The sequence below is a fragment of the Ahaetulla prasina genome, chromosome 6 (assembly GCF_028640845.1).
Source record: "Ahaetulla prasina isolate Xishuangbanna chromosome 6, ASM2864084v1, whole genome shotgun sequence".
Taxonomy (NCBI): Eukaryota; Metazoa; Chordata; class Lepidosauria; order Squamata; family Colubridae; genus Ahaetulla; species Ahaetulla prasina.
This window is the reverse complement of record NC_080544.1, coordinates 80,905,671-80,925,610: the sequence shown is the minus strand read 5'-3', so window position 1 is coordinate 80,925,610 and position 19,940 is coordinate 80,905,671. Positions and strand designations below refer to the sequence as shown.

At 34.0% G+C, this 19,940-nt stretch overlaps 1 long non-coding RNA gene across 1 annotated transcript in view; it reads right to left on the bottom strand.

Moving 5' to 3' along the window:
- LOC131200367 (uncharacterized) overlaps nucleotides 1-12,297 on the bottom strand; it is a 31,821-nt gene extending 19,524 nt beyond the window's left edge. The window contains exons 1-2 of the long non-coding RNA XR_009155600.1: nucleotides 11,743-12,297; nucleotides 5,856-5,900 (exon numbers count right to left, since the gene is read on the bottom strand). This is a non-coding gene — a long non-coding RNA (uncharacterized LOC131200367). The remainder of the gene's footprint in view (nucleotides 1-5,855; nucleotides 5,901-11,742) is intronic.
- Between the last annotated feature and the right edge of the window lie 7,643 nt (nucleotides 12,298-19,940).

Here is a 19,940-nt window from a genome sequence, read left to right as displayed (position 1 = left end):
GATCCAAATAAAAATGAACAATAATGTCTAAAATATTTAATCAATAATCATTAACCAGAAAAAATATGGAGAAAAATAAGTAAGTGATACAAGAATGCTTTTTCATATAATGCCTTGGTTTCTTTTTTGTTGTTTTTTTAAATAAACTTTTTAATAATTATATTTGCACTTCAGCCATCACACTAATAGGAGGGTTACTTTATGTATAGATGATTATTCTTTTCCCATTTCTTTGTTTTTGCTATTTTGTTTGTTTAGTTGTTTTTGTTTCTCTTCATTATAAAGGGACCTTTCTCTACAAAAAGAGAAAGTAATGCTTTAGTATTATGGTCATTAATTAGAATACATCTACTATATGCGTGAATAGATTATGTGCTAACATATAGATTGTTACAGTCTTAATCTATAACAATGATGCAAGAAAAGAATGTCACATATTGTAGATACTAGATAACAATATTCAGTTAATCCTCCTGCTAATGGGGTCTGCAAACTTGGCTCTTTTAAGACTTGTGGACTTCAACTCCCAGAGTTCCTCATCCAGCAAAGCTGTGAGTTGAAGTCCACAAGTTTTAAAAGAGCCAAGTTTGCAGATGACAAAAGCCATTGCTTGTTACATAGAACAGAATAGAGTAGAGTAGAGTAGAGTAGAGTAGAGTAGAGTAGAGTAGAGTAGAGTAGACTAGACTAGACTAGACTAGACTAGACTAGATTAGACTAGACTAGATTAGACTAGACTAGATTAGACTAGACTAGACTAGAAGAACAGAACAGAACAGAACAGAACAGAACAGAACAGAACAGAACAGAACAGAATAATAGAGTTGGAAGGGACCTCAGAGGTCTTATATTTCCTGCTTAGGCAGGAAATCCTACATCACTTCAGATAAATGGTTATCCAACATCTTCTTAAAAACTTCCAGTGTTGGAGCATTCTCAACTTCTGGAACCAAGTTGTTCTACTGATTAATTGTTCTGTCAGGAAATTTCTCCTTAGTTCTAAGTAGTCTTAGTTCTTAGTTGTCTAAGTAGATGATCCTCACTCTTGGACTACTCATTTCTAAAGATCTAAATGCCAGAGCCGCCTGTAACAACACTGGCAAAAAGGCATTAAGAGTTGTTAACCTAATGTTGCGTAGCTTTTTCTCTGGCAATATTGTACTACTTAATTAGACCATACAAAACTTTTGCTAGACCAATTCTTGAATACAGCTCATCTGTCTCGAACCCGCACTGCATATCAGACATTAATACAATTGAGAAAGTCCACATTTATTTCACTAAAAGAGTTCTCCACTCCTCTGCTCACAATAGAATACCTTATGCCACCAGACTTGAAATTTTGGGCTTAGACAACTTAGAATTACACCGCCTTTGGTCTGACCTAAGCGTAGTACATAAAATTATCTGCTACAATGTCCTACTTGTCAATGACTACTTCAGCTTCAACCACAACAATACATGGGCACACAATAGATACAAACTTATGGTAAACTGCTCCAAACAGAAAATATGACTTCAGCAACAGAGTGGTCAATGCCTGGAATTCACTACCTGACTCTGTGGTTTCTTCCCCAAACCCCCAAAACTTTAACTTTAGACTGGCTACTGTTGACCTCAGCCCATTTTAAGAGGTCTGTAAGGGGCGTCCATAAGAGCACCAATGTGCCTACCATCCCTGTCCTAATGTCCTTTTTTATTCATATCCATTTATCTGTTATTCTATATATGCTTGACAAATAAAATAAATAAATAAATAAATAAAATAAAGTTGCTTCTCTCCATTTTTTAAACACTTTCAAAATCTACCTGAGAACAAAATATCTTGCATAGAGCTCAATTTCACTATGTCAATTAGCTTTTTAAAACAAACAAACACACGGCTATATAACTTATATTTCTCTGTATGTCTCTCTATAGAAAAATACAGAGCAATATCCACATGGGAGAAACAACAAATACCATCAGTTTTATCAAAAGGCAGTAGCTAGATTATTGAAATAGCTAGATTATTGAAAAAGAGGACATATTCTGTAGTTCTGGAATTATGTAGGGAATACATAATCTATGTTAATATACCAGTTTATAGGAATGTAAAAAATTAATATTTAGATATAATGTGTTCCTGTCATTAGCTGACTGAAGCTTTTGGTTCAATTGATTTCATTCCCTGAAAATCCAAAATTTAAAACAATTTTATGGGGATCTTTATTAAAAACATATTACATATTAATTCTATGTAATTATAATATAGGTAGGTTGAGCAGAAAATAATCATCATCCATCTTTCCCAGTCCTCCTCTCTCTACAATAGAGCATGGAAACTTTTCAGGCTCACTTGTTATCAAGTTAGGATCTTATTTCTGATGTGAGCTTTTAGCAAGGTGGTCACAGTTGACAGCAGGTGGTTCAGAAAATGCCCATTTTATTTAGCATTATTTTCTTCTGAAATGCTTCACAGCTGATGCTCAGCAACAAATGTTTCTCACTGTGTGAACATAGGGAATATTACATATTGTAGGATTGTAACAGTAAAGAACTTGAGAAATGTCCTTCTTGCTCATTATTGTCAAATAAATTGCATTTATCTCAGCCCTGTATGGATAAAGAACTATCTATATGGTTCTTAGTGTTATCCATTGTACATTGTACACTGGATAACATTAAGGACAGTGCAGGTTTACTTGCTTGGTTAAGAGAGCACTCTTTAAGGCAGATGGGTGGTTTAGAAATATGAAATATAAATAGATAAATAAATTATTTGATGTATTAGATCAGTGGTTCCCAACCTTTTCTTGTTTGAGGCACAACCTTTTCTTGTTTGAGGCACCCTTGGAAAGCCTTTCAAAAGTTCCCGGCACCCTTATAAGGAAATAGATATTTAAAATCTCCGTAGCTCAAAAGTTCCCGGCACCCTCAAAAGATCTCACGGCACCCCTTAGTGCCGCGGCACACTGGTTGGGAACCACTGTATTAGATGCTCGTTAAGTATCTATATAAAGCAACCACAACCTTCCTCAGCAGATGATGTGATACAATCAGTTTCTGTGCATATAATATAATATATGTGAAATCTGGTTTGGTGTAGGATTAAGGCTAGAATCTAACAGGTTACAAATTTTAGTTTACCCCTCGGCATGAAATCAGCTGGATGATCTCAGTCCCTTTCTCTCAGCCCCAAGAAGGAGGCAACAGTAAATCATTTCTGAAACACCTTGCCAAAAAAGCTTAATGGCCTAGTCCAGGGGTCTGCAAACTTGGCTCTTTTAAGACTTGTGGACTTCAACTCCCAGAGCTTTGCTGGCTGAGGAACTCTGGGATTTGAAGTCCACAAGTCTTAAAAGAGCCAAGTTTGCAGACCCATGGACTAGGCCATGCCCCTCTCAAAGAATCAACATGGATTTGAAGGCATAAACAAAAAACAAACAACAAAATCCATTTATGCCAATGCTTGGCTGACTAAATAAAGAGGTAATTTCAAATGGACTACCCTTCGGTCCTAAGGACAAGAATTTCTGGATTTGAATGTATTAATATTTTAATCGAAGATTTTTTTTGTCAAAGATTGCATTCCCAAAGAGACCCAGGGAGCGGGTGGGTCAAGAATCAGAGGAGGCATATTCTCATTGGTTTCTTTTTTCCCCATTTCTGAAATCTTCCTCTTATTTTGTCTCTCTCTCTCTCATCTCTTAGCCCTTCTCAAACTGCAACCTGGAGAGAAGGACAAATAGTTCTTACCAAAGGCCTGAATGAACTCTTGCAGAAAGTTTTTGAAATAATGTTGAGAACTATATCAAATTAATATGAGCACTGCATGTGCCTTAAGCTACAGGTTACCCACTGCTGGGCAATACTGTATAAAATGCAGTTTTCTATTATAGACCCATTTATGCAATATGGAGGAACATTTCCCTTGTTTTTTTCCTACTATAACTCCACATACTTTTGCATTACTGGTATATAGTATGAATGGTTTAGACCATCTCAGGATACATTTGCTAAGCTCTTAACTGCTACAGAGTGGCCCTTCTCAACATCCCTCAATGGAAAGTGCATTAAGTAAAGAATAGGACTTTCTTTTTTGCAACACTCCAGTCTGCAGCCTTGTTAGGCAGTGTCTGAATCTTCCATGCTGAAACCAGCACCTCTACTTTTTATTCCATAACTGAGAACATTGAACTTGCAGTAAACAAAACATTCACTCTTGCTCTGAATGTGTGCAGTTTCACAAATGGCAATGGTGATATCACTATTTCTTTCTTATGCTTTTGTTAAAGTTAAATTGTATAAATAAATTGTACTGTAGTAAATGCTAATAATATACTTTTGAAATAAAAATAATAATTTGGGTTTCTGTACTCTAATGATTACCTGATTACTTCCAAGCTATATAAAAATGCTTTGAGGTACAAGTACTTGTATACTATACAAGACCAAGTGCTGCAGACAGTAATAAAACATTGAAATCATAAAATTAAAATAAGAAAAATAAGAAAAGCCAGCCATATCAATGTCACTCAGTCTCCCACCATTAATCTGAAATTCATCAGTAGAGACAGAGTCCTTGAATACATACTTAAATCATACCAAATCTGAGCTTCCAAATACCATGTTCTATATTTTGTTGGAATTATGATGCTGGTAGAAGGCTAAAGTTGCAAAAGAAATTAGAAAAGGTAAGTTGGTTTCCTGATCATGAAAAAAATTGTTTTAGAGGGCAATGGATGGGAAAATTCCACCATAACATTGTGATTCTTGGCACAAATACTACTGAAATGCCTTCTAAATTATTAAGCAAGTAAGGCAAACAGGTCTTCATTTATTCTAAAGTAGGTTTAGAAATAGGTCCTAATTTCTCCACTTTCTTCAAACCTTTACTGACCAAACTGAAATTAATATAATTATATTTAGACATATTAATTTATATCATATATATGCTATTTTGAGTTTTATTTATTTTTCACAGGAGATTGGGATGAACATTAGGAAATAGATTTTATTTAAAGATATTATATTTATAGTAAAATTTAGTTGTGTCATATGCCTATATGCATGTGAAAATAGCAATAGCACTTATGCTTATCTATCGCTTCACAGTGCTTATCAGCCCTCTTTAAGCAGTTTACCAAGTCAGCATATTGCCCCTCATTTTACCCACCTCGGAAGGATGGAAGGCTGAATCAACCTTGAGCCTGGTGAGATTTGATCTGCCAAATTGCAGAAAGACAGCAGTCAACAGAAGTAGCCTGCAGTACTGCATTCTAACCACTGCACCACCACGGCTCGATGTTAGGAGTACCTCAGGTCAGACACAACTTCTCAACTAACAACAACAACTACTACTACTACTTCTCTTTTTAAATCAACATTGGCAAAATTGCATACTATTTTTCAAAAATTCACTATAGCAGTGCCTGATCCAGCTTGGGTTATACCTCCTCATCAGCATTTGCCATACCACTTGTACTTTTTTTAATGGCTAAATAGTTCAGACTAAGTGAAACTCCTGCTTTTGGATTATTCATATATTAGGATTTGCAACTAATATATCAGTCACAGCACAAAATATTATTATTCCTGGAGACCAAATGTTTACCAGAGTATAACACAAACTCTCATTCTGTGACTCATTTCATCACACTATTTCACATTGTGATGTTTCAATGTGAAATGAAGTTTTTTTCATGCTGTGCTTCTGAGTAGAAAAAAAGACAGACAACATATGATAAATGGTAAGGATTCTGAGAAAGACTTAGCAAAAAACACAGTATGGAGTTATTATATGTGGTTAAATAATTTAGGCCATAAACATGCATGTTAACATTTTAGAACTAAATACCATTTATAAGACTTACACAGGAAATTGGTGAGATTTGGATGGCAGGTCTTCATCTGATTTCCTATTAAGAAACAAAGAATACAATTATCCCTGAAAAATATTTTGCAATCTATTTTATTAGTAAAAACCTTGAACTGATATTGTGTCACTATCCAGTTATAGGTTATAGCCAAATTATTAAATGCCATTTTATTTCAATGCTGAGATAATCAGAAGTGGAACAGAGGAGATTTGTTGCTCTAGATTAGTTATTGGTTGTCTTTGTACAACATCCTCGATTTGGATACTGAAGAAATCTATTTTTTAGATTTGCATGCTACATAGAATTGTTACAAAATCATAAGGGCTATCTTTAAAGAGTATGGTACACAAACAAGTGAACAAAGTTAACCAGGATAATATGTATGATAGTGATAATAAGCCTAGCATGTTGTGCAATGCAGTCTTTGCTTAAAATAATCTTTTAGGAAATAGATACAAACTTATGGTAAACTGCTCCAAACAGAAAATATGACTTCAGCAACAGAGTGGTCAATGCCTGGAATTCACTACCTGACTCTGTGGTTTCTTCCCCAAACCCCCAAAACTTTAACTTTAGACTGGCTACTGTTGACCTCAGCCCATTTTAAGAGGTCTGTAAGGGGCGTCCATAAGAGCACCAATGTGCCTACCATCCCTGTCCTAATGTCCTTTTTTATTCATATCCATTTCATGTATTCATAATCATGTTTATACTTTTATCTGTTATTCTATATATGCTTGACAAATAAAATAAATAAATAAATAAATAAAATAAAGTTGCTTCTCTCCATTTTTTAAACACTTTCAAAATCTACCTGAGAACAAAATATCTTGCACAGAGCTCAATTTCACTATGTCAATTAGCTTTTTAAAACAAACAAACACACGGCTATATAACTTATATTTCTCTGTATGTCTCTCTATAGAAAAATACAGAGCAATATCCACATGGGAGAAACAACAAATACCATCAGTTTTATCAAAAGGCAATAGCTAGATTATTGAAATAGCTAGATTATTGAAAAAGAGGACATATTCTGTAGTTCTGGAATTATGTAGGGAATACATAATCTATGTTAATATACCAGTTTATAGGAATGTAAAAAATTAATATTTAGATATAATGTGTTCCTGTCATTAGCTGACTGAAGCTTTTGGTTCAATTGATTTCATTCCCTGAAAATCCAAAATTTAAAACAATTTTATGGGGATCTTTATTAAAAACATATTACATATTAATTCTATGTAATTATAATATAGGTAGGTTGAGCAGAAAATAATCATCATCCATCTTTCCCAGTCCTCCTCTCTCTACAATAGAGCATGGAAACTTTTCAGGCTCACTTGTTATCAAGTTAGGATCTTATTTCTGATGTGAGCTTTTAGCAAGGTGGTCACAGTTGACAGCAGGTGGTTCAGAAAATGCCCATTTTATTTAGCATTATTTTCTTCTTTCTGCACTGAATCCTGTCTAGAAAATCAATGTTCTGATAGTACCATCAACTAACGGTTTAGATTTTTGTTTCATAGACCAACACTGTTAAAATTACTTTTTGCTCTTTTGCAGTCCAACACTATCATTAGCTAAAAAAAAAAAGACACACTTTTTTGGCAGTTTTTGCACATTATCTTTTCCATGTCAGAAAGTCTAGGACTCATTTTTCCCTAAATGGAAAAATTAAAGAAGAAACAGCAACTTCTTCATTCTTCTTTTTATATATACTTGCAAGATGAAAAGCCTTGTTTGTTCTGTGTTTCCTGATTTTTTCCCCCAGGAGATAATTCATGAGATAATTCCTTGAGTCAATCTTCTACTTCCTCTCAGCAGATATGCTTGAAAAAGGGGCTTCTTTGACCACAGAAGTATTGTTTTTCTGTTTTCTCCAGGGGACTCTTAAACAAGGAAGTACAGATCACTCCAGCAGGTGCAGTGATACCCCAGGCTCTTTTGGAACACTCTTTCCTTAACTGAGAAGGTATCTAGAAAGATATAAAAAGTAATGTTGTACATGAATCTGCCTTGCAATTTTTAAAATGCTTTATTCCCTGTGGAATCTGTTTATAAGGGAAGAAAATACTTGATAAAGAAAAATCCTATTACCCTATTAGTTTTTCAGCTATTATCATCTTATCTGACAGATACATTTTTTTCAAGGAATTGAATGAAAATTGGTTTAAAAAAGTGCACAGGTATTTTGATGATTGTAGGGATAAGCATTGTAGGGAAATAAGATTGTAGGGAAAAGAACAAAAAGCTATTGCTCAGTGATACTAGTTATTATTACTATTTTGAAACAGGAACCTACCTACTAATGTGTTCAATCTATAATTTCCACTTGAATATTGATTTAGAAAATTTTGCAAATTTTGTGATTGAAACATATGATCCTATTTTTGAATAACCATGCTTCTTCCCAACCACATACTTTTATAGCTTGTTCCTGATAAAGGACCTAAAGAAGACACAGTTAAATATTTGCATGACTAACATGCAAACATTGTGATTTTTTTTCATGCAAGAGCAGCTTTGGCTGTAAAGCACAACAGTCTTTTTTGTAAGGGCAGGCTATAAAGTATATAAAGCCATATGAGACATGTGAAGTTGAACAGGATTGTTTTTTTAAGGGCGTGAAATTGATTTTGTTTTCATTTTCATATGTGTTAAACCAATTGTAAGATTTAAATTAAAGTATTTGTATGTTCTTATCTCAAAATGGCAGGAAGCTGGGTTTCTGATTTTTTTACAACTAGGAGCTTCAGGACCTAAAAAAAAAGAATGCATGCAGCCCTAGGTCTCATGTTGTTTTTCTATAGCCTAGAATTTTCTATAAGAAATGCATTAAAAATAATCTCAGGAGCCTTGGTATTTATTGTAGGAACATCAGTTGCAATTTCCCATTGCGAGTGCAGAAACTGATTCTTGACTTTATGTTCTACTCTATTTATTCTATGGTATCCACCTTTTTTCCCTTGTGAATGGGAAATTAATCTTGTTTCTCTAATCAGTGATATTTAGATTGGTTTTCAAGTGGTTATGGTTGGTATAATTACATTATTTTTTATGAGTCTCTATATTTTGTCTTTTTTCTCCCTCTTCCATTGTTCCAGTTTTTGTTCTGGCTTAACTGAATTTATGGTTATCCTTTACTTTAAAAAAAGATAAATAATAGAAATATTATTTGATCACTCTGAAACACTAACTGTAGGAGGATAGCATGGTTAAAAGTGTTGCCTATCTCTCAGAAAAGCCCCTCACACACACGTTGCTGATTGGACGAAGCCTCAACAGAACTGTATAAAATGCAGTTTTCTATTATAGACCCATTTATGCAATATGGAGGAACATTTCCCTTGTTTTTTTCCTACTATAACTCCACATACTTTTGCATTACTGGTATATAGTATGAATGGTTTAGACCATCTCAGGATGCATTTGCCAAGCTCTTAACTGCTACAGAGTGGCCCTTCTCAACATCCCTCAATGGAAAGTCCATTAAGTAAAGAATAGGACTTTCTTTTTTGCAACACTCCAGTCTGCAGCCTTGTTAGGCAGTGTCTGAATCTTCCATGCTGAAACCAGCACCTCTACTTTTTATTCCATAACTGAGAACATTGAACTTGCAGTAAACAAAACATTCACTCTTGCTCTGAATGTGTGCAGTTTCACAAATGGCAATGGTGATATCACTATTTCTTTCTTATGCTTTTGTTAAAGTTAAATTGTATAAATAAATTGTACTGTAGTAAATGCTAATAATATACTTTTGAAATAAAAATAATAATTTGGGTTTCTGTACTCTAATGATTGCCTGATTACTTCCAAGCTATATAAAAATGCTTTGAGGTACAGTATACTATACAAGACCAAGTGCTGCAGACAGTAATAAAACATTGAAATCATAAAATTAAAATAAGAAAAGCCAGCCATATCAATGTCACTCAGTCTCCCACCATTAATCTGAAATTCATCAGTAGAGACAGAGTCCTTGAATACATACTTAAATCATACCAAATCTGAGCTTCCAAATACCATGTTCTATATTTTGTTGGAATTATGATGCTGGTAGAAGGCTAAAGTTGCAAAAGAAATTAGAAAAGGTAAGTTGGGTTTCCTGATCATGAAAAAAAATTGTTTTAGAGGGCAATGGATGGGAAAATTCCACCATAACATTGTGATTCTTGGCACAAATACTACTGAAATGCCTTCTAAATTATTAAGCAAGTAAGGCAAACAGGTCTTCATTTATTCTAAAGTAGGTTTAGAAATAGGTCCTAATTTCTCCACTTTCTTCAAACCTTTACTGACCAAACTGAAATTAATATAATTATATTTAGACATATTAATTTATATCATATATATGCTATTTTGAGTTTTATTTATTTTTCACAGGAGATTGGGATGAACATTAGGAAATAGATTTTATTTAAAGATATTATATTTATAGTAAAATTTAGTTGTGTCATATGCCTATATGCATGTGAAAATAGCAATAGCACTTATGCTTATCTATCGCTTCACAGTGCTTATCAGCCCTCTTTAAGCAGTTTACCAAGTCAGCATATTGCCCCTCATTTTACCCACCTCGGAAGGATGGAAGGCTGAATCAACCTTGAGCCTGGTGAGATTTGATCTGCCAAATTGCAGAAAGACAGCAGTCAACAGAAGTAGCCTGCAGTACTGCATTCTAACCACTGCACCACCACGGCTCGATGTTAGGAGTACCTCAGGTCAGACACAACTTCTCAACTAACAACAACAACTACTACTTCTCTTTTTAAATCAACATTGGCAAAATTGCATACTATTTTTCAAAAATTCACTATAGCAGTGCCTGATCCAGCTTGGGTTATACCTCCTCATCAGCATTTGCCATACCACTTGTAATTTTTTTAATGGCTAAATAGTTCAGACTAAGTGAAACTCCTGCTTTTGGATTATTCATATATTAGGATTTGCAACTAATATATCAGTCACAGCACAAAATATTATTATTCCTGGAGACCAAATGTTTACCAGAGTATAACACAAACTCTCATTCTGTGACTCATTTCATCACACTATTTCACATTGTGATGTTTCAATGTGAAATGAAGTTTTTTTCATGCTGTGCTTCTGAGTAGAAAAAAAGACAGACAACATATGATAAATGGTAAGGATTCTGAGAAAGACTTAGCAAAAAACACAGTATGGAGTTATTATATGTGGTTAAATAATTTAGGCCATAAACATGCATGTTAACATTTTAGAACTAAATACCATTTATAAGACTTACACAGGAAATTGGTGAGATTTGGATGGCAGGTCTTCATCTGATTTCCTATTAAGAAACAAAGAATACAATTATCCCTGAAAAATATTTTGCAATCTATTTTATTAGTAAAAACCTTGAACTGATATTGTGTCACTATCCAGTTATAGGTTATAGCCAAATTATTAAATGCCATTTTATTTCAATGCTGAGATAATCAGAAGTGGAACAGAGGAGATTTGTTGCTCTAGATTAGTTATTGGTTGTCTTTGTACAACATCCTCGATTTGGATACTGAAGAAATCTATTTTTTAGATTTGCATGCTACATAGAATTGTTACAAATCATAAGGGCTATCTTTAAAGAGTATGGTACACAAACAAGTGAACAAAGTTAACCAGGATAATATGTATGATAGTGATAATAAGCCTAGCATGTTGTGCAATGCAGTCTTTGCTTAAAATAATCTTTTAGGAAATAGATACAATTGCCTAAAATTGAAAGAGAAAAATCAACATTGGGCTTGTGGTTAAATGCTCATGTACCCCATTATCATAGTTCTTTCTTGTCTTTTTACTCCATGATTGTGATATTCCCATATGCAACTCCTGCTCCTCACTTTATTTCTCTCACCATTTTTCATTTGAGACTTCCATTTATTTTCTTCTTTCTGCACTGAATCCTGTCTAGAAAATCAATGTTCTGATAGTACCATCAACTAACGGTTTAGATTTTTGTTTCAAAGACCAACACTGTTAAAATTACTTTTTGCTCTTTTGCAGTCCAACACTATCATTAGCTAAAAAAAAAAGACACACTTTTTTGGCAGTTTTTGCACATTATCTTTTCCATGTCAGAAAGTCTAGGACTCATTTTTCCCTAAATGGAAAAATTAAAGAAGAAACAGCAACTTCTTCATTCTTCTTTTTATATATACTTGCAAGATGAAAAGCCTTGTTTGTTCTGTGTTTCCTGATTTTTTTCCCCAGGAGATAATTCATGAGATAATTCCTTGAGTCAATCTTCTACTTCCTCTCAGCAGATATGCTTGAAAAAGGGGCTTCTTTGACCACAGAAGTATTGTTTTTCTGTTTTCTCCAGGGGACTCTTAAACAAGGAAGTACAGATCACTCCAGCAGGTGCAGTGATACCCCAGGCTCTTTTGGAACACTCTTTCCTTAACTGGGAAGGTATCTAGAAAGATATAAAAAGTAATGTTGTACATGAATCTGCCTTGCAATTTTTAAAATGCTTTATTCCCTGTGGAATCTGTTTATAAGGGAAGAAAATACTTGATAAAGAAAAATCCTATTACCCTATTAGTTTTTCAGCTATTATCATCTTATCTGACAGATACATTTTTTTCAAGGAATTGAATGAAAATTGGTTTAAAAAAGTGCACAGGTATTTTGATGATTGTAGGGATAAGCATTGTAGGGAAATAAGATTGTAGGGAAAAGAACAAAAAGCTATTGCTCAGTGATACTAGTTATTATTACTATTTTGAAACAGGAACCTACCTACTAATGTGTTCAATCTATAATTTCCACTTGAATATTGATTTAGAAAATTTTGCAAATTTTGTGATTGAAACATATGATCCTATTTTTGAATAACCATGCTTCTTCCCAACCACATACTTTTATAGCTTGTTCCTGATAAAGGACCTAAAGAAGACACAGTTAAATATTTGCATGACTAACATGCAAACATTGTGATTTTTTTTCATGCAAGAGCAGCTTTGGCTGTAAAGCACAACAGTCTTTTTTGTAAGGGCAGGCTATAAAGTATATAAAGCCATATGAGACATGTGAAGTTGAACAGGATTGTTTTTTTAAGGGCGTGAAATTGATTTTGTTTTCATTTTCATATGTGTTAAACCAATTGTAAGATTTAAATTAAAGTATTTGTATGTTCTTATCTCAAAATGGCAGGAAGCTGGGTTTCTGATTTTTTTACAACTAGGAGCTTCAGGACCTAAAAAAAAAGAATGCATGCAGCCCTAGGTCTCATGTTGTTTTTCTATAGCCTAGAATTTTCTATAAGAAATGCATTAAAAATAATCTCAGGAGCCTTGGTATTTATTGTAGGAACATCGGTTGTAATTTCCCATTGTGAGTGCAGAAACTGATTCTTGACTTTATGTTCTACTCTATTTATTCTATGGTATCCATCTTTTTTCCCTTGTGAATGGGAAATTAATCTTGTTTCTCTAATCAGTGATATTTAGATTGGTTTTCAAGTGGTTATGGTTGGTATAATTACATTATTTTTTATGAGTCTCTATATTTTGTCTTTTTTCTCCCTCTTCCATTGTTCCAGTTTTTGTTCTGGCTTAACTGAATTTATGGTTATCCTTTACTTTAAAAAAAGATAAATAATAGAAATATTATTTGATCACTCTGAAACACTAACTGTAGGAGGATAGCATGGTTAAAAGTGTTGCCTATCTCTCAGAAAAGCCCCTCACACACACATTCCTGATCTGCTGGAATTCCCATTAAATTTTACAAACTTTTCCTTGCATTTTCCCTGTCCACTTTTCCAGGTATTTCCCTTACAAAGGATTCCAAAGAAGCTTCCCAAATATATTCAAGAGGTAATATTAGATTCTAAATTCACAATTGTCTTATTGTCTCAGTTCTGAATTTGGATCTCAGCCTTAATTATCACCCACCCACTCCCATTTAGTTTCAGAAAAAGAACCCACAACACTTTTTGGATCACTACCTCCCTAGCCGATCCTGTAGACCAAAGCTGTCAAACTCCCTGCCCATGGGCAGGATGACTTATGCACTGGTCACACCCACGCCAGGTTTAGCGAAGGGAAAATGTGAGTTTGACACCTTTGCTGTAGACTGAACAAAATATGGAAGCAAGATGATATAATCTGCTGCAGTCCCATTCCATTCCTTGGTACATAACATTGTTATATTAGGGAAAAAGTTTATAATTCATTCAGAATTCAGAATAATTCAGAAACGGGTGTGTTTCTATTTCTGTGTAGAAACAGAAACTATATTCATATATAGAATGTATATGTCATTCTATAACCAGTTCCGTTTGCCTTTTCTGTATATAGATACCTTTTTTCCAAGTGAACATATTGGTTGGACTGCTTCTGAAATCAGTAATTAATACCAAGTGCCATGCAGCTATGCCCTCAAGTATTTATTGTATTATTACCACAATAGCTAATGTTCAGCTAAGACACCTTTTTTTAGCACATAATACAACAGTATGTTGAAATTCTGAGGATCATATTGCTTTTAAAAAATACATTCAAAAGAATAACTACAGTGGTTTGGAATGACATTTACTTCCAACTATTTCCAACACTAAGGATTGATTTATTGCACACCTACTCCATTTGACATAAGGTAATAAACTCTGATGTATTAATCACGTAATTTAATATTTATGGTATTTGCTAAAGACAACCATGATTAAAATTGTTGACATTTTAATAATGATACCCTAGAAGTAACTAAAAGATTTGCTATTATTAGACTCTATATTAGAACAGTTGGTCTCCCATATGACCTATCTAATACAAAGTGATATGCTCTTCTACTCTTCCTACTTGTTTTGAGTAGCTAATGTAAAAAGCAATTGCTGTTCTAATTTCCTGTGGATTATTTGGCTTAATGTGCAAACTTTTTACTGAAAATGAATTATAAAATAAGACAGAAGGATTATATGGACCTCTAATGAAATGACAGTTTTATTATGAATCATATATCTTTTGGTACTAAGAGAAATGACATATAGCTTAGGACAGTTTTAGTAAAGTTCTGTTTTCTTAGGAACCTGTTCTGCTTACTAAGAAAATATTACAAAGGTTAAACTAGCAGATATAAAAAAGACAAAGGTAACATGATTGGGATCTGGTTAATATTTGGATGGGAGACTATTAAGACACATCTGGTTGTAAACCAGTTTGGAAGAATTTTTTTTTTTAATGACAGCAATACTAAAACATTTTCATACTGTTTCCATACTGCTCTCAAGAAAACTGTGAGGATATGTCTATAAAATCATCTGAACATGAGTTTTGATGGACTGTTTCTGCATGCAAAAATGATGCTCAAATTATGATCTAGCATGTTATTTGCTAAAATATGGACATTTCCCAGGGGTGAAATTCAATTTTTTTTACTAATGGTTCTGTGGCTGTGGTGGACGTGGTGTGGCTTGGTGGGCATGGCTTGGTGAGCGTGGCAGGGGAAGGATACTGCAAAATCTTCATTCCTACCCCACTCCAGGGGTAGGATACTGCAAAATCTCCATTCCCACCCCACTCTGGGGCCAGCTGAACTGGTCGAGCTGGTTCTCCGAACTGCTCAAAATTTCTGCTACTGGTTCTCCAGAACTTGTCAGAACCTGCTGGATTTCATCTCTGACATTTCCCTTGAAATGCTCAAAAATGGCTTAACTCATCTTGCAATATCAGAGCTTTCAAAAACTCAGCACTGATAGACTGTACTTTAGCAAATAAAGCAGTGACATGAATTCTTTTAATAAACAAACCTTCAATATATATGAAGAATTTCAGATGAAGATAGTGTGATCATCTTTAAATGACTTTGCACCTAAGGAAAAAGTATAGCAGCTTTTCTTTATATTTATATCATTATGCATACCACTCCTAAATGATTAATTTTAGACAGAGCTGTCACCTTAAGGCAAGAGACTTGGAAACAACTATGTAAATGTATATGTAGATATGTGTAGTTTCTAGGTATTTTTGCTTAGACTTATAAATATTTTGAAACGTTGAAGGACTTTTTGACATCAAGCTAGGACACCACGTAACTGCTAAGATGACTTACAAAAAGGGCATATTTAGCTTACTATGTAAATGCTATACTATATAGATACCCAAAGAATCTTTGTAACTCCAGTTATTTATAATAATTATAAGGAAATTTTAGTCTTACACAGTTAGCCCTTCCAGGATTCTTTGATGAAAGGCAATGTTCACTAAATCTTTGTGGCTGAGGTCAGGTCTTTTAATTTGCATTCCTCTTCATTTCTGAAAGTTTGTTTTAAGTTTCAGGCACAATGTTTTTTTCTTTATGAGCCCAAATGTCACCAAATAAATTCCACTAGCAGATCTACATTTTTAACATAATGGTACTATAACTCTTTCTCTTCTCGCCCTCTCCCTACTCACAGGCACATATTAATTAAGAAAAGACAGAAAAACAGGGATGCTTAATGAATGCTCAGAAGTAGCATTTCAAAATTATAAAGAACAAGCTCTTGCAGAGTAGGGCTATGTAAACTTCAAAGGATGCTTCACTTTGACAAAAGTTGTGCAAAACAGCCCTTTGAAACTGCTCTCTGAAGCTGCCTGCCCTGAAGTGAACTAGCCATGGTGCTTTGACTTGAGCTGTTCCAAAGTTATCTCTGGCAGTTCTGATAGCCAAAACATACTTTTGTACATGGATAGTGCAATGCAAAATGTCCTCTTGAAGAGAATCATGCTGCCTCCTCATCTTGACAGGAAAACTTGAAAGAGCTTGTTGAGACAAATTCAAGCGATCTCATATAGGCTTAAGAGAGAATATAAATTAGAATCTGTGTTCAAAGCAGAAAAGGATATATTCTATTTTCTTTCAGGAGGGGTGTGTATGTGTGTGTGTGTGTGTGTAGATAGATAGATAGATAGATAGATAGATAGATAGATAGATAGATAGATAGACAGACAGACAGACAGACAGACAAACATAAATATAGATACAGATTCATATAGATACAGAGATAGAGTTAGAGATTAGATATAGAGATAGAGATAGCTAGAGATATAGATAAGGATAGGCTTCAAAATTTTTAGCAAGGGGTTCCCTGCCTGGTTGCTGGATGGGCATGGCCATGATGGGTGTGGCCTAATTGGCCTTCTGCATCATGGCGGGGAGGCGTTTTGTGCAACCTGCCTCCAATCAGAAGTGGATGTTCCTGGCTGTCATAAGCTACACAAAGGTTTTCTGAAGAACACAAAGGTTTCATTGATGTTCAGGTGGTCCTTCCTATATTGTAAGGGGTTTCTTTAAAAACAAATCTTGTTAGAATCATAATTTCCTTTTTAAAAGGCAGAAATAGTGCCATCAGTTGTTAGCAATTGTAGAAGCAGTGGATTCCAGTAAAATATGATAAAGGTGTTTGATAACCACATGAAGCTGTAGATTCTCAGGTTGTCCATAACTGTTCTTTATTGTGACTATCGCACATTTTTTCGCTAAATGGAAAAATACAGAGCAGACAAGTAAAGCATAATTTGAAGTTGCAGTTTCTTCATCTGGCCTGGACCATCTTGTTCCTTTCCTCAATTATAGAGTCCTTCTACTTTCCTGAGGATTAAACAAAGTAATCATAACTGAGGTGTGGCACTGAATATTAAGTACAACATAATTTCACAGATGTTTTCAGACAAGTTTTAGGGCAGCGCAGAAAATTAAATCAGCATGGTATTGTCATTCATACTAGGTACAAACTAGCTTCTGGTTTAAAAACTGTACAAGGAACACAAAGAAGTCAATAGACAACAGATTGTTTTCTGTTTCTGCTAATATGAGTTATCAGTTTCGATATGACTATGAGGTTCATTTTCAGAATAGGCCTTACATCCTTATAAAAACAGCTCTGATCTAATTCCACTATGCTATTTTCATTAAATTGTTCACTGAAAGGAACTGAATTATATATCTATATCTATATAGATAAAAATAATAAATATATATTTATTATATATAAAATATATAAAAAATAAAAATATATTATATATATAATAAATATATATTATTTATATATTATTTAAATATATATTATTTATATATAATAAAAATATATTATATATAATATATTAGTTTTCTGAGGTTTTCGCGGGTGTTTGTATGTAGGTCTTTGGTTATTCGGGTTTTCTCCCGCGTAAAATTCTATTCTATTCTATTCTATTCTATTCTATTCTATTCTATTCTATTCTATTCTATCCAGGGGTGAACTGCTGGAGGTTCACAAGGGTTCGGGAGAACCTCTAGCTAAGATTCTGTGCAAACCTGATGACCAGATAGTTGGTGGGAGGTGCACGTGCATGAGCGGTGGAGTTGAACTGGCCACAGAGAGGGCGCTACATGCCACCTGTGGCACGTGTGCCATAGGTTCGCCATCACGGTTATATGCTGTTGTACACTGTTCAAGACAAAACTTTATTTCTGCACAGATTGTGTGTTCTTGTGCAGCAGGAGGCAGGACTTATAACTTTTTTTTTATCAGATTGTTTTTTGTTGAGCTGTCTAGGTTTCTCCCAGGGGTATGACTTATCTTACTTAAACTTTATGGCCCTAAGTCTACTTAGGTGGTAAAAACTTGAATCCAGCCCCCAAAGGAAATTTTGTCTCAACCTCCACTTTGTGGCAACTATTATTTTCAAGGTAATAACTGATAATGGCAACATGTGTTCAAAGTCTGAATGTATCAATTCAAATTTATTAAGAAATAGACAAAGTTTTCTAATAATGATCCAGAATTCCAGATGCAAATAATTTGTGTCTGGCCTAATCTGAAGTGAAACTATCTTACTTTGTCGTTGTGCAACTTGGAGGCCTTACACATATTCGTTCAGAATCCATCTGGATTACTGCAATCTGCTCTAAATGAAACTGAATTGAAGACCACCCAGAAACTACAACTGGTCCAGAATGAGAAACCACATGCAATTCTAGGTGACCCGTGTTTTCCATGTTATCTCTCTGTTGTGCAAACTGCACTGGTTTTCAGTTGCTTTACAATTGCAATTGAAGCTGGTTATTTTCATCTCTAAAGCCCTTCATGGTACAGATGGTTTGCAAGTCCTTTCCTTTAAATTCTGCCATCTGGTGGGATCTCATGCTACCCCAATTCTATGCAATAGCCTCCCACATGAAATTTTTTCATACACAAGGATATGAGGATCTAGCTCTTCCTTCAAGTACTGGGCTAGAATGGGATGAGCAAATGAATATTGAGTAGGGTTATTATTTGACCTGAGGGGAAGAGTAGGAAGTGTTTTTACATTGCTATTTTATTGATTTTATTTTGAGTCAGGTACAATATATCACAGATAACATATAAAGTCTAATCAAGTAAATAAATCATTCTATGATATTCATTTCCACTTCCTTGTCTCCATCCACCAGTTCAGATCATTATGTCTGGGTAAAGATAAAAGTGAAGTAGTTGACATTTGATATTTAAATAAAAATGCTTTTATAATTATCTTTGGCAAAAAAATGTATTGTACATTTTATTTTTAATTTTTTTTAATTATTTTAATGTGATACACAATCTGACAAATGCACAGCATATACATATTTCCTATTCTAAACAGTGTTTCTTAGTGGTCTTCTTTTGCTTTTATACTTTTCCCACCAAATCACATTTGTTATTTTATTTTCCTTTCTTCTACCCTTTTCTTTATTTACATTAAATTATCTAATACTAATAGCTTTACTTTTCTAGATTCTTATATATTTATTATTTACATATTATACATTTCTAATACATTCTGTACATTCTAATTTCTCCCCTTTATTTTTTTCCTTTGTTTCTAGACTCAAGACATTCATACCATTTATTCCAGATTATATAATAATCTGTCTTTTCTTTCTTTTAATTTGTTAACTTGCATTGTACATTTTCAATCAGCTCCATAAGCAAACAGCACTTACTAGAGTCAGAAGGCAAACCAACTCAAATAAATCATTCCTTATTCATAGTTACACATATGTCATAGACGGCAATCTTTGTTTATCTATGGAAAGAAATTGAGCCTACCTTTCACAATTTAACTA